Raw genomic sequence first — 14,029 nt, 5'->3', positions numbered from 1 at the left:
AGGAGATTTCAAAGGGTGGTTCGAAAAGGCAAAGTATTATAATGAAATGTGCAAAGACCTGGAGTTAGGAAACCAAAAGGTAAAAATATGACCAGCATTTCTCAAGCTGAAAGAACTGAAGAAAAAATTCAAGCTTTGAGTTTTTTTTTTTTTTTGAGTTGCGATATTGAAAGATTTTACGGGGAAAATATTGAATGGCACAGGAAGCGTCAAAAGAAGATGGAAGTAATATATTGAGTCACTGTACCAAAAAGACTTGGTCAACGTTCAACCATTTTGGGAGATAGCATATGATCAGGAACCGATGGTACTGAAGGAAGAAGTCCAAGCTGCACTGAAGACGTTGGCAAAAAACAAGGCTCCAGGAGTTGACGGAATACCAATTGAGATGTTTCAACAAATGGGTGCAGCACTGGAGGTACTTACTTGTCTATGCCAAAAATGTGGAAGATAGCTACCTGGCCAACCAACGAAAAGAGATCTGTATTTGTGCCCATTCTAAAGAAAAGGTGATCCAACAGAATGTGGAAATTATTGAAAAATATCATTAATATCACACACAAGTATAATTTTACTGAAGATCATTCAAAATGATTGTAGCAGTACATCAACAGGAACTGCCAGAAATCAAGCTGGATTCAGAAGAGGACCTGGAATGAGGAATGTTATTGCTGATGTCAGATGGATCTTGGCAGAAAGCAGAGAATACTAGAAAGGTGTTTACTCACGTTTTATTGCCTGTACAAACCATTCAACTGTGTGGGTCATAACAAATTATGGATTACATTGTGAAGAATGAGAATTCCAGGACACTTAATTGTGCTCAGGCAGAGCCTATACATAGGCTAAGAGGCAACTGTTAGAACAGATCAAGGGGATACCGCATGGTTTAAAATACGGAAAGGTGTGTGTCAGGGTTGTATCCTTTCACTGTACTTATTCAATCTGTATGCTGAGCAAATAATCTGAGAATTAAATGATATGAAAAAGAACATAGCATCAGGATAGGAGGAAGACTCACCAACAACCTGGGATGTGCAGATGACAGAACCTTGCTTGCTGAAAGTGAAGAGGACTTGAAGCACTTACTGATGAAGATCAAAGATTGTAGCCTTCAGTATGAATTACACCTCAACATAAAGGAAGCAGAAATCCTCACAACTGAACCAATAAGCAATATCATGATAAACACAGAGAATACTGAAGTTGTACAGGATTTCATTTTACTTGGACTCCTAATCAACGCCCGTGAAAGCAGCAATCAAGAAATCAAATGCCATATTTCCTTGGGAAAATCTGCAAAATACCGCTTTAAAATTGTTAAAAAAACAAAGATGTCACTTTCAGGACTAAAGTGCTCCTGACCCAAGGCATGGTATTTTCAATCGCTTCATATGCATGTGAAAGCTGGATAATGAACAAGGAAGACTGAAGAATAGTTGATGCATTTTAATTGTGGTGTTGGACAAGAATATTGAATATATATCAATATATCAGAGGAATGAATGAACAAATCTCTCTTGGAAGAAGTACAGCCAGAATGCTCCTTAGAAGAGAGGATGGCGAGGCTAATCAAGGGGGGAAAATTCACCACATTTTGAAGGTTATTCCCATCTGTCAAGGACAGTTAAGCGATCACTTCCATGTCAATGTTAATTTCTCTTATCCTCCCATGGTATTTTTTTGCTTTCATTATGCCACCCATATCTCTCGTTTTGAGTTTCTGAAGGGGAGGGTTCATCTTATTCGTCCTTGTATAGTGCAGAACACTCAAATGGTCCTTTGTATATAAGTAGTATGTGCGTAGAAATGTATGGGCTCGGTTTGTATTGATATGCTCCTCCCTGTCTTCACAAATGCCACTGCTTCTCTCTCTGTTTTTCTGTTTCTCTCATTCTCTTCATCCTCCTTCTATCTAGTTAATACTCATCCTTCCTCTTTCCATTTAAATGCACCTTTCTCAGGAATTCCCTGGATTAGGCTAAATGCCCTTGAGAAATGTTCCCCTTACTCTACTTAAGATTCAATACGCTTACAATTATTTTTTTCAACATCTATCTCCTCTGCTGGCTTGTAAGTGCTATATTGCCAGAGACAATACATGTCTGCCTGGTTCACACATTTTATCTAGGATGGTACAACTATCCGTTGATTTATTGACTGAAATAAATTCACTGATTTTTCTTCTCCATATTTTATCAGAAGTTATTCCTTAATGTATGGGTTAGGAGCCTGGGGGCTGAAATCAAATCGTAAGGGTTTGTATCACCTCTCTGTCCCTCAAACTCCTCATGTTTAAGATGAATATTACAACAGTACCTACGTCAAGGGATGTGGTGAGGATTAAGAGAGAGAATGTGTGGTTGTTCCTTTAGCACAGGGCCTCTTACATGAGGAAAGCACTCAATAAACATTAGCTATTTTACCATTGCCATTATTCAAAAAGCATGTAGTCGGGTTTTAACCAGCCACCACCATTGAAGGGAGAACAGAGGTAGATAATACATGAAATTATTAAAAAAAAAAAAAAAACACAAACAAAAACAAAAAAACTCTTTCAAGCTCTGGAATCTCATCTTTCCAAACAAAGCTGAGAGTCCACTATGTATGTGCCCATTCGTGCTTGCCAGCCTTCATTCCTGGGAGGTTCAGTGGTCCTATGAGCTGCCTCTGTGGCACTGGGGGCCATGTGGAGGTGTGGGGGTGTAGCAGGAACCTCCGCAAAGCTGGGGTCTGCGGCTGGAGACCCTGAGTGTCCCTGCTGCTCCGTGCCTTCCCTCTGAGATCAGGCATCCCTCAGGAAGCACTGAGCTGAAATTAGCCAATCAGCACCTCTTGGTTGAGTATGAGAGCCCATACAGCAACACCTTTAAACAAATCACGATAGCTGCAGAAGATTCTCTTCTAAGTGCTTTTGAAGAACTTTCTTCCAGGTTTGGTGGGTTGTTTTTATTGCTGCAGCCAACACCAATATCTCTTTGCTTCTTAGTTTTCTTGACATTTTCCCCAATCAATTATGAAGTAAATTGCTCTTTGCTCTCAAAATGGCATGGCTTTCTTCCTTTTGAACAAGCTTATGAAAATGTCAGCAATTGTTAAAGAAAGCGAACAAACAAAAAGCCACAAGAGGAGAATTTTGGCTTTTATGTTGAATTGACACACAGCCTGCCTTTTAGCCTTAGTCAAGTGAAATTGTGTGTGTTAAGGGTTAGGGAAGTTCCATGTTAATTATTCACACGCCTTTTCTCATTTGCTCCATATAACAGCCCTGTGAGGATGGCAGGATGGCTATTTTTAGAGAGGAGGAAACTGGGACCCAGTGGCTCACTCAAGGTCTTAGATTCCAAGACTCAGGGTTGTTAGAATTCAGGTTCTCTAATTCCTAGTTCCAGCTCCACCACTTCCCAGGGCTATGAGCTTGGGAAAGTAGTGTAGTGTTTTTGTGCCTCAGTTTCTTCCTCTGTTAAAATGGCTATAGCTGGTTCATCCTAGGGTTCTTTTTGGATCAATTTAATTGGTTCTCTAAGAACAGTGTCTTACACATGGTAAGCGCTCAGTAGGGGCCAGCCGATGCTGTGAAATAATAATACCTTTTAGAGTTGCCAAAAACAAAAAACCAAACCCACTGCCGTCGAGTCAATTTTGACTCATAGCGACACTACAGAACAGAGTAGAACTGCCCATAGAGTTTCCAAGAAACGCCTGGCGGATTCGAACTGCCAGCCTTTTGGTTAGCAGCCATAGCACTTAACCACTACACCACCAGGGTTTCCTTTAATGATTTAGAGTTGCAGTGGGGCTTAAATGTAATAATCCATACAAAACTCAGAACATTTCTTGGCACATAGGAAGCACTCAGTAAGTGTTTGGAATATATTAATATCATTTTTATTTTTAAAAATCAAAAGCAAACCCATTGCCTTCGAGTCAATTCCCACTTATAGTGACCCTATAGGACAGAGTAGAACTGTGTCTGGTGGATTAGAACTGGCAACCTTTTGGTTAGCAGCTGAGCTGTGTATGTTTATTCCACCATGGTGATGAAATATATGATCAAATGAAACATGGGTTTGGGGCCTGGAAAACTAAGTTTTAGTCTCTCCTTCACTAGAATACTGGAGATAGCATCCATAGTTTCATTTCATTCCTTTTAGTATCATATGCTTTTAAATATGCTGTAAGGTTTAAAAACATTAAAACTTATTAGTTGGATAAAATGATAAAAAGTAATCCTTTGGCCATGAACACTATTTACAGGTTCAACTACTGCCATACAGAAATAGCCGTGTTTATTCTTTTCTGCCATTGTGAAGTATCACTTTATATGTACAGAAGATGTGTTGGAGAGTGCTCGCATATATATATATATATGAGGTAAGAGGCAGCTGGTGATAATAGATAGCCCTTGTGCTTGGCAGCATTACTTTCTCTGATAGCCTTCTTCTCCTCCCTGTTCCACAGCACCGAGCCTTAGCTGCATAGGCATATCCTGATAATAGGTTTGTCCCGGAAGTAAAATGTTTTAAACCAAATGAAATTATTGACAACGGTATTCAAAGAGCTTTTTAACTTTGCCCATTATAAACCACCAAATTCTAAGAAACTACTTCCATGGAAGGATGAAAGAGCTACCTATTAACCTTTTTCAGAATTAGAACAGGTTTTCAGAACTTGCTATCTTTTGTTTTTTTAATACTTGGATGAGTAATTCCAAACAGAGCCCACACTCACATGGTTGTTTGACTGTCAGGCTTATGCTTTCAGTAGCTCAGGAAGAAATTTGTCCTTGCTTGTGGTGTGACGTGTGATTGGCCAGAAAACAACTTATCTCCCCAGGTTTTACTATCAACTCAAAGCTCAGTGGTGATTTGGAATGTCTCTGGTAAGCCTACGCTAACTGAAAGAGCAAAATAGATTTGTTAGCTTAAGTTGGATGTGTAGCCATGGATTCTCTGCCTTCCTAGGTCTAAATTTTGTCTTCTAAATACCCAGGTTTGAAGAATATAATTCAATATCAGGTTCATTTCTTCAGAACAGCTGGAGAAGAGACCTTTCCGGCCTATAATCTTATTTTTAATATTTTGGATTTCAGTTTGAAACATCTAATGTGGTTGTCCATATGGGCCAAATTCTTTAGGTAACTGCAAAATCACAAATTCTCTTTGAGGTGGGTGAACAGTTTCCGATACAGTTATGACCGTATTTAGAGGGTGTCTCCAATACCTTCAGCCATGTTCAATGTCAGCCTATTTGTTTGAAAATCCAGCTGTTGGGTGGAAGTTTACAGTGGTCTTCTCCCCAAGGGCTTTCAGAGTAGTCAGTATAAAGAAATCCGGAAAAAAAAAAAAAAAAAATGAAGGGTAGATTGTTCTTAGCATGCAGGAAGGAAGTTGTCAGGCGGAAAGAGGATATGGGTCTGTTTGCATGCAAGGGTCAGTATTTGCTGGCTCGATATTTCCTCTGTGTCCACACGACAAGAAAATCCTCAGTTTCCTGTGCTGGACAAATAGCAGGAAAGGGTGTGAGGGTTATTGAATGACATTATCATGTTATAGTCTCATGGGTGAGGAAAGCCTGCTTATCAAAACTGATAGCAGGGTAGGGCTTGTTTGGGGAGGAGAACAAGGTGCTGGAGTCACTAGGGGTATTTTCCTCTTGGGTGCTTTGGATTATTTGGCTTTTGCAGACCTGACATTCTTTTTCTCAAATAGAAGGGTCTGTTCTCACTCACTGGAAAGTTACCTTCCTTCCATTATTTGCTGTCCCCTATGCAGCAAATGGGGCCTTGGTGGTGCAGTGGCTAAGCGTTTGGCTGTCAACCAAAAGATCAGTTTGAATCCATCAACCGCTCTTTGGAAACCCTACAAGTCAGTTCTACTCTGTCCTATAGGGTTGCTGTGAGGTGGAACCTACCCAACGGCAAGGGGTTTTGGTACCCAGCATACAGTTCAGGTGAAAAGGAAATAAGAAATACTCAGCCTGATTGGCAAAGTGGAAAATATCAAGGCCTGAAACTTTTTCTCACTGTCCCCTCTCCCCCTTTATGTTAAGCCATAGAGGTTCATGCCGCCTATTTGACTTTATTCAAGTGTGGATTTAGTTTAGTGCAAAGCCCATTCCCAGTAAAGGCTGGCTGGTGCCATTGCTTAAATGAGTGTCATGGTTAAAAAAACAATTCACTCCAGGACATTCAAGATTCCAGGTGTGAAAGTTGTTTTCTTCATTTCTAACTATTCCATTTGAAGGAATACACAGGTAATGCCTACACACCTGACCTGTTAATCTATTTAGATAGTGATTTAGCAGTGTAATTGGGCATTTATCAATTTGCCCTACAATTAATTAGTTTTTACCAGTTTTAGCAATTACTGCAACCCAGAATCAAACAATTTAGTAAATAATGGTAATTGTAGGTGCTTTTATTTATTTTTTTAAATCAGCAATCTACTTTTTATAATAAGCTGTTTTAAAATTAGCATTCTAGGAACTTTCAAAATTGGAAAATACTGTGAGCAAAATGAACTGGTTAAGGTGTAATATCCAAGTTGAATGAAAGACATTCCTTTTTTTTTTTTTTGGTGATTTAAATTCAACTGCAATCTCCCCAATTCCCAACCAGAGATATTTAAGTCCAATAAAAAGGGAAAGGATCTTAAGGAGATGTCTTATTCTAAAGATAAATAATAGGAACAATTAATCTTCTGAGAAACATGTCAAGGAGAATTGAATTAAATCTTTAAAGGAAGTAATAAAGTGACTAACAGAAAACATTACAGAATATTAAAATGCTAAGAGAAGAGACTTTCAAAAATATACCTTAGAAGATACATCAAGGTCTTTAATGACACCCTGGGGACAAGAGTTGTAGTTTATCTTGAAGTTGGAAAATCATTTATTCTCTTATGTTAATTTGGAGGTACCCTTTTAGATTTACCAAGGAAAACGTTCTACCTGGACCATAAGTACCTCTAATAAAGTCATAGCTGATTGTATACGGTTTATTTATAGCATGAAAAATAAATCACAACCATGAATAGAATTTTTTTTTTTTTTGTAAATTGAGTTTTAGGGTAAAATTGTCCATATTAAGTACAAACTTTCTTTATTCCACCACTGAAAAAAGTGAGATTTTTTTTTGTGTGTGTGTGATATGCACTACTGGTATGAAACATTATCCCAATGTTATTATGTATAAGTATTCATATACATTCTAAACTTAACCAGTTGAAAAAAAGGAAAACTCAGTGCCGTCGAGTCGATTCCGACTCGTAGCGACCCTATAGGACAGAGTAGAACTGCCCCATAGAGTTATCCAACCAATTGAAGCACCCAAAAGTCAAATGAATATCTTTAGATTGCTTCTCCTAATTTTTTGCTCCTTCTGTTTTTTTTTTTTTTGGTGGCGTAGTGGTTAAGTGCTATGCCTGCTAACCAAAGGGTTGGCAGTTCGAATCCGGGGGCGCTCCTTGGAAACTCTATGGGGAAGTTCTACTCTGTCCTACAGGGTCACTATGAATCGGAATCGACTCGACGGCACTTGGTTTGCTTTTTGGTTGTTTAGGAAAAAAAAAGCCTGGTTCAAGTTTTTTTTTTTCTGTTAAGTCAATGAGATATTTTCTCATCACTGTGTCTATCGTTGGAAACCCTGATGGCATAGTGGTTAAGTGCTACGGCTGCTAACCAAAAGATCGGCAACTGGAATCCACCACGCCTCCTTAGAAACTCTGTGGGGCAGTTCTACCTGTCCTCTAGGGCTGCTGCATGTGATTTTTTTGTTGTTCTGTAACTTTGGTGTTCTCATCCACATGGGATAAAGATAATTTTATTTCCGTACTGAAATTTAGTGTGTTGAGGATATACCCTGCTCTGTCCTTGTGGCTGGCCCTTTAAAACCTTCATGTCTGTGAGAATTCTGGGGAGAGGCGAAAAAGAAGCATAGGATGATAGAGGAGAAAAGGTCCTTCTACTGTCTCAAGCATTTGTGAGGAGTCAGTAACTGGTTCCAGAGGCTGTTTAGGGTTTATTACACTTGGAGTCACTGTCATCATTTTTTGTTTGGCTTGATTCCCAACCTTCCAGCCTCTTCCCACTTCAGACATTTTCTACACACTTCTCAGAATTGCTTTACTCTCCGAGAGCTCTGACCGTGTCACTCCGCTTCTCACAAACCCCTAGAGGCTTTGCTTCACTCTTTAGCTTGGATGCTGACTGCGGCCTTCAAACCTCTCTAATGCTGTTCCCGCATTACCTATCTGCCCTTTCCTCCCCCGAGTCACAGCAATATGTTGTGTGAAATGACTAAAAGAACTTTGAGAAGAAGACGCTGGTCACGCACTTCTTGGCTAACCCGGCAGTGTTGCCCCCGCTTGTTTTCACCTTTTCCCCAGGTGAGAACAAGCTAAACGAGGAGCTTTGAGTTAGCGCTTGCTCCGGCTGTGGGCCTCTCGTGATCTAAACCTTTGTACACAAGTAGTAGGAATATATACGTTCGATAGACATTTTCATAAGCAATTTCTCTCTCTCTTTTTTTTTTTTAAACTTTAATGTCTTCCCATATTGCATTCATCTGCATAACAGTAAACACATGCCCCGAAAGAAAGTTGCAGGCAGGGATATTTATTTATAACAGATGGCACAAAGCAGGAGCGTGATGAATTGTTGTGTGGCTCCTGAACTAGCAGGCCCATAAATAAAGTACCCTCAAAGCTACTTTGGGGATCTTGCCTGCTCAGAAGGGAGAAAGGAAAGATGATGCTCACAGTTTTGTTGCCTTCTATAATATAATCGCAAACATGTGCAATTTAACCACATGCAACCATAATTTTATAACTGAATTTTTTTTCATCCAAAAAACCTGTTCGTAGGTAGCTTTTCAGACCCACAAAACAATTATAGCAATAACAATTTTCCTTCCTTGGTTCCTTTTAGGCGTATTGATCTAATGACTCAATGCATTTTAAAAAGCGTATAATTGCAAACTGATAATGGTCTAAACAAGACCTAGACCAATACGTTTACATACCCTTTGCTTAAAACCTTTGTATCGATAGCTAGAATAATGAGATTACTTCCAAGAGTAAAGTTATCAAAGACACAGATGTTATTCCTTGCGCTTTGAATCGTTTTGTTGATTTCTCAGTATAAAACGTATATTGGCACAGTAAATATAAATGCCAAGCTAGCGGACCTTGTGAAGGTGAATCGTTCATTTAAAGGATTCAGAGACCCGGTATTTCATTTTTTCCCTTAACTTTGGGGTTTTATTGACCCTGTTACTATTTTTTAGGTGTCCAGAGGTTGAAATTTTAATTTGATCAATTCTGGCACACATGTGGTGACTCACTGATTTTTCATAGAAATGCTAGCGCTGTGGGCTCTCATGTGGTTATGTGAATGTGTATATATGTGTGTGTACATATATAACCAAAAAACCAAACCTGCTGCTCAAAGCGACCCTTCATGTATACATATGTGTATTTATGCATTTTTTTGACCTTAGAAAAACTACTGCTATTATTCTGATGACAAAAAAATCAACTAAGAAAGAAAAGTCTTAGCCAGTGAGGAAATATTTTTTGAATGTATAATCAGAACTTAAACTATACTCCTCATGGACAGTTACTATTTACTGTGTCTTGGCTTGCCAATCACTTAAGTGAAACAAGTAGCTTGACTCAACATCAGATCTACTGATTGTTTTGACCCTTTTTGACCCTTTTCGCCATCCTTATGAATTAAACAAAATGTGCTGACATCCTGAAGGTACACAGCCCTTACAATCACAGTTAAACTGCTGGAAGCCCTCTTCAGATATTTCAGAAATGTTGCTAGGGGCAGAAATATAAAGGATGGTATAAACCAATGAAATAATTGATGGAGAAGAGCAGCGTTATAAGAGGGGGAAAAAAGTTAAAGACAATTTTTAAAAAGTTTTTAAATTTGTTTGCTGTACAAATAATCACTGAATAGTCACAATGTTTTATGAAGTATGCTAGGTACCCACAACCCAAGGACACATAAGAAGTTTCATTGCGGGGACTGGCAGGCAGGTAACTAATAGAAAAAAAAAAAACTAACAGATGTGGCAAATAGTGTGATGGAAATGTTCCGATGGTATTATGCGAGCAAAGAGGAGCAACACCCATTCTGGCTTGGAGGGTAGGGTGGAAGGAAGAAAGTCATCTCATTCAGACCTGTAGAAGTAAATTGTGGCTAAATGCTTCATGCTGAAATTTCTTGGGGGAAAAAAAACCTGATTTTAAAAATGATGAAGAATTATTTGTATTTTGAGTTTTAATTGAGTGAGTGTATAAAATGTGTTGTGCTGTGTTTCTGAACCTTATACTTTAAAAAATCTTGAGAGTGCTTTAAAAAGACTAAGGCTTTTATAAGATAATGCTAATAAAACACAGTATACCAGCAGCACTTGGTAAATGCCATGAAGCTAAACTGCTATTAATATTATTACTACAATTGTTATTATTGTTACCATTTCTATGAGATACTACTATGCCTACAGCACAGGTTTGTGGTTAGAAACGACCAGATAATAGTAGATAGGACAGTGCCCCTGTTAAACTTGGTAAGCATAGAAGACAATTTCGTTAGTTAGGGGTGTGTTCATTTGCAAGAAACAAAGTAAACAATAACTGAAAAAAAAGAGGTGTTTTTTTGTCTTGCGTACAAAAAAGGCCAGAAATCAGCTGCTGTTGGCAATAACTTCGCAGCCTAACAACATTAGAGCCCCTGTCTCTGGGTGGTCTTAGCCTTTTTCTTACTGTGTTCATTCATTAGTATAAGAATGACTATCGAACCTCCAGGCACCATGTCTGTATTCCAAACAGGGAGAGGGGAAAATATTACCTTGTAATGCTTTGCCTTTTTATTCTGGAAGGAGAGTCTTCTCAGCAGAAGAATCCTGCCAGCTTTCCTTGTGAGGAGCTGTGTCACGCGACTGGCCGCCATAGTTACCAAGGAGGCTGTGAAATTGAATATTTAATGCTCCAATTTTTAGAGTAGAGGAAGTGGAGGAAAAAACTTTTTTGGGAATAAGCTTTGAGTGGACTAACCTACAGTGCCTAATATGATGTTGCAATTAATATTGAGATGTATGAAAAATGCCAGCTTACATTTCCATAGCCATTAGTTAAATCTATTGCCTAGATTAATTCCATTAACTCTGATGAGGTCTCCATGAATGTTTCTTTTATATATGTGAATGCTTTATTAGATTAATTAACTAGAACCTTGAACAAACTGTAATCTTTTTGATATTCTTTGTTTTTAAGGAAAAATACCAAAAACCAAAACCGAACCCACTGCCTTCGAGTCGATTCCGACTCATAGCGACCCTAGAGGACAGAGTAGAACTGCCCCATAGCGTTTCCAAGGAGCGCCTGGCGGATTTAAGCTGCTGACCTTTTGGTTAGCAGCTGTAGCACTTAACCACTATGCCATCAGGGTTTCCAAGGAAAAATATGTTACTAAAATGAACCTAGAGGTCTTTCATAAAAGACTTATGAGATTGCTGATGTTCAGCCTGATAGCCTGAAGTCTACAAAATCCTGACGGAAAGATCCAGTGCAGATCATCTACCTTAAATCTAGAAACATGGCATGACGTGTGCAAATGTACTCATGGCAGCAGCAAGGCCCAGTATTTGAAATGAGAACTGTCCCAGAAAATCCAATATCCATGGTTACAGTAGCTATACTTGCTAGAAGAGCACATTTTGGATAATTTTTAAACAATAGAAGTATGTGTGTGTGTATTTACTGCTTCTTCCTGCCCCCAGTCTCACACATATGAATAAAAAGTAACTCATTGCTAATTAATTAAGTGTAATGGTGAATTGACTAACAACACCAACAATTAGTCAGTGGCATGGTTACGGAAGTTTTGTGCACATTAGTTTATATTTGCCAATATTCTCTCACTCCTGGTAAGTCACCTTATGTGTGTAGGTGTTCTCTCCCTAACCAGATGATAAACTCTGTGACTTCTCTTTCTCCCACATATCCCTGACTGATGATCCTGATCCTCCTCAACCATTTAGCATGGTTCTTGCTCTGTTTTCTTTCATTGTCTCACAGTAATTTTAGCTCAAAACTGAAAACCAAACTCTCTGCCATCTAGTGATTCCAGCTCACAGTGACCCCATACAGTTTCTAAAGCTGTTAATCTCTGTGGAAGCAGACTGCCACACCTGTCTCCTGAGGAGCTGCTGGTGGTTTTGAACTACCTACCTTTTGTTTAGCAGTTGATGACTTTAACCACTGTGCCACCAAACCAAAAAACCTGTCCCCGTTGGTTGATTCCAACTCATGGCGACCCTGTAGGACAGAGTAGAACTGCCCGTAGAGTTTCCAAGTCCCTGGTGGAGTCAAGCTGCTGACCTTTTGGTTAGCAGCCCAACCATAGCTCTTAATTACTATGCCACCAGGGTTCCCACTGCACCACCAGGGCTGCTTAATTTTAGCTCAAAGTTAGTTTAATATGGAAAAAGCAAGTAGAAAAGTGCTGAGAGTCTGAGGATATACTTTCCTGTGAAAAACAAGCTAGAGCTTCTTCTTCTTCCTTTTTTTTTTTTTTTTTGCTTAACTTTATTTGCATTCTTTTGCACCAGAAGATACCACAGTTTGTATAAACAATTGCCATTTATAAATATTTATCAGGGTCTCATCTTCTCTAGGCAGTAAAAGAGGACACTGAAGTGATTAGATATTCACGACTAACTGGCCTAAAGGACATGATTTATTGTCCGAGATTGAAGTCAGTGCACTGACACTTATTCTCATATGATTTATCAGGAGCTAAATAAAAAAAAAAAAAGTTTATTCTCAACTGAATAGTATCAATGTAACATCTTTTAATCAGACAAAATGTTATTTTGTCTCTAACCACACTCGCCTCTGATACTAAGGAAAAAAAGAATCGATAATTTTCAGGGAACAAATATCCAGTATAGATTACCCATTTTATTTATTTGCCTTGGACTTAGGGAATCTATTCAAGAAGAGACCTAGCCTCATGTGTATCTTATAATTTGTAAACTTGCCGATCAAATCAGGTGACTCGCGGGAAATTCTAAGAATTGAAGTTAAATTTGTAAAATAATGGTCATTGAGACAAAGAGGGTTAGAATGGACAGGTTTTTGTTTCATATTTGCTAATAAAGGTATTGAGTGCTTGATTCTTAGTGTATAACCATGATTAATCCACATTACTTTCCTTGGTTTTCATTTTTCTATCTACCACGAGGTAATTGTTTTTCCTTTGCTATTCTAAAAGGCTACTGAGAAAATAAAACAGAAAATCCTTTTTAGATACTGAGAAAAACACTTTCGTTAAAGTGCCAAATTTCACCTCCTAAAATACTTCAAGTATTGCTTTCTCTAATCTCTCAGATTAATTCCTCTTGTACCTTTATTTGCCCAAATGAATTGTACAGGTTTAAAAAAAAAATTCATAAAGACAACAATCGTTTCTTAAGTTTTTTTTTTTTTTTCTATTTTTTAGTCTACATGTATTCTATACTTCAGTGGGTGAATACTTAGAATTTCAATCTAATTTGACATGCCCAACAGTTTCTGACCTTTTTCTCAGGAATTTTTTAGTCAATCCAATGCTCTGGTGGTCTGTAACAGCGTCCCTTTTTTATGGAACTCCCTAGGCATAATGACTTCGAGAATTTGCCTGTCTCTCTGTAATTGTCAGCTAAATTGGAAGGATTAAATTCAAAAGCAGCAAGAAAGTAAAATAACTAGTTCATAACATGTTGAAATGCTTCTGCTTTTGAAAACTATTCTGAGGAATCATAACCCTTGGAATGCATGTACTGCTACTGTTGCTTAGGATATAAGCAAGAGTCCTGGTGGCACAATGGTTAAGCACTTGGCTGCTAACCAAAAGATTGGTGGTTCGAACTCATCCAGTGTCTCCAAGGGAGAAAAATCTGGCGATCCGCTCCTATAAAGGTTACAGCCTAGAAAACCCTATGAGGCATTTCTACTCTGTCACAGGGGGTTGC

This window comes from Elephas maximus, chromosome 10, assembly GCF_024166365.1.
Source record: "Elephas maximus indicus isolate mEleMax1 chromosome 10, mEleMax1 primary haplotype, whole genome shotgun sequence".
Lineage (NCBI taxonomy): Eukaryota > Metazoa > Chordata > Mammalia > Proboscidea > Elephantidae > Elephas > Elephas maximus.
This window is presented reverse-complemented; position numbering follows the sequence as displayed.